Here is a 2,559-nt window from a genome sequence, read left to right on the forward strand (position 1 = left end):
GGATTGGCGTGTGCTCGCGCGTCCTGTCCTCCACGCGGATCGCAGGGCGCGCCCCCCGCCCCCCAACTCGCAGAAGCGCTGCGAAAGTTTTGATGGGGTTTTGCGCGGGAGGTAAAGCATTGACTCCGACCTGACGCGCGCTGCGTGGGGAGACAGGAGCGCGGCCGTGAAGGAGGTGAACCCGCGTACGCGGAATAGAGCAGTTCATTGACAGCTTAGAGGGAGGGGGCATGGGAACCGGTGCCCGCCACCCCCTCAACTCTCCCGTCTCAGCTCCGTGGGCTGGTGAGGAGGGAAGGGGGACACGCTCAGCTGCTCGCTGCGGAAGCCATCCTCCAGGAAACCTCATGCACCCCTGCAGGCGCGGACGCCCGGCCTCGGGAAGCCACCAGCTCCCCACCCACCCCATAGAGCATGGTGAGAAAAGGACTCTCAGGGTGGAACTGGGAGCTGTCAAGGGTGGTCACTGTGGAAAAGGGACCTGGGGGTGTTTTGTGTTTGGTGCTTTTTTAAAAAAAGAAAAAAGATCTGTCCTGACAAAGTTTCGCTGTTCCGCAGAAATCCTCACACTCGTTCCAGAAACCCTAAGAACTAAGGCTGATGGCTCAGAGCGCCCACCCGGGGCTAGAGGCTGGGGCGCCCGGGGAGCAGGGCGGCGGCCACTGACAGCTCGACCTGCCCGACCCAAGCGCACACACATACACACACATACACACGTGTCACACACACACACACACACTTTCACTTCAAGCCCAGTTATCCAACTCACTCTCACTACCTACAACCCCCATCTTTATACACAGTGGGGATGGAAACAGTGTTAGCGACACTTGTCCGCAGCCCAGAGAAAATAAGGATGATGTAATTAGTCATCTTCCTTCTTCCCCTTCCGCCCTCTCTGGGTCCGATAAGGCCTGGGGCCGCCAGATCTCCCACTCCCTGAAGCCCAGCTGGGGGCCTAGAGGGGTGGGGAGCAATGGCCATTTCTCAGTTGGGACCAGGAGTCCCCAGAAAGAGTGCTGAGGGTGCCCAGGAAAGTTCCCCGTCAATCTCCAAGGGCAGTGCCTCAAGGCGACACCATCTAGCATCCCAGAAGCCAAGAGTGGGAGAAGGGCTAGAGGGGCCATGGAGACAGAGGGTGGGGAAGACTTTTAGGAGATGTCAGAATTAAAGTTGGGAGTTGCTGATCTCCGGAGTGGACTGAGAAAAACTGATAGGAGAAATAAGAGAAGATTCTGGGGCAAAATGAAAACAGAAAAGAAGAGAAAAAAGAGGGTCAGGGATGGGGAATGAGGGGGAGGAGTGAAGAAAGAAGAGGAAAGAAAGGGAGGAAGGAAGAGAGGGAAGAAGGGAAGAGAAAAGGAAGGGAAGTTAAAAAAGGAAGAACGGAAAGAAGGGAGAAAAGAAGGAAGGAAAGAGGAAGGAAGGAGGGAGGAAGAAAAGGAAAGAAGAGAGGGAGGGAGGAAAGGAATGAAGGAAAAGAGAAGGAAAGTTTTAAAATGAGGGAAGACAAAAAAAAGCAAGGCAGAAGGAAAAGAAGAACGAAGGAAATAAAGGAACGAGAAAGAAATGAAAGGAAGGAGGAGAAAGAAAGAAAGAAGAAAGAAAGAAAGAAAGAAAGAAAGAAAGAAAGAAAGAAAGAAAGAAAGAAAGAAAGAAGAAAGGGAAGACAGAAGGAAGTGAAAGAAAAACAGATGCCGCTGCCCAGCGGCTCTTCCTTCATGCTGCTTCCACTCCGTTGGATGCTTTCCTGAATCCCAAACATGAAAACAACCTTTTCTTGTGGAAAATCTCCTCCCCCTTGAAAATATTAAAAAAAAAAAAAAAAGGAAAAAAAAAGAATCCATCTTTATTGCTTAAACAGATTTACCAAAAATTACATCAATCACATCTTTACCCAGCAACAGTTTACATATCTGAAAATATATATCTCTTAAACTATTGTTATTGAGAGTGTGCAAAAAGCAAACAAAAACCTCAATATTATTGGAACTATGGGTATGTTTCTGATTTCACTCTTCTAAAACCATGGTTTTGGAAGACTTCTTAGAGGCTAGGGATACATTTGAATGAAAGGGAATTGAATTGAATTTGAATTGAACTGCAGAAGTCATCACGTAAATGTGGTTTTAGACAATACTTAACATCTTTGCCCTTTCCCAAGGGAGTGGGAAATATCAACAAAGAGAAAGAAAAGAAAGCAGTCATAAAAACACAGATATCCAACATCAAGCTGGTGAGGCTCTCGCCTCTTCTGGCTTAAAACAAAATGAAAACAGTCACAGACCCGGCAGGGGAAAGTGCCGGCAAAGCGTGGGCTCCTCGCGGGAGCTCCCGGCCCTCCGGCCTCAGGCGACTAAGGCAGCGCGGCCCCGGGAGCGCGGAGCCCGGGAGGAAAGACGGTGAACTCGCGTTAGAAGATCAAGGCGGGCTAGAAAGCAAATTTTTAAAAAATGTAAACCGTCGCTCAAAACTGAGCGATAACCCAGAAAAAAGGCAGAAAAAAAAGAAGGGAAAATCCAACGAAAAGACCAAAAAAAAAAAAATGAGATGTATGCT

Source organism: Myotis davidii, unplaced genomic scaffold (assembly GCF_000327345.1).
Source record: "Myotis davidii unplaced genomic scaffold, ASM32734v1 scaffold18, whole genome shotgun sequence".
Taxonomy (NCBI): Eukaryota; Metazoa; Chordata; class Mammalia; order Chiroptera; family Vespertilionidae; genus Myotis; species Myotis davidii.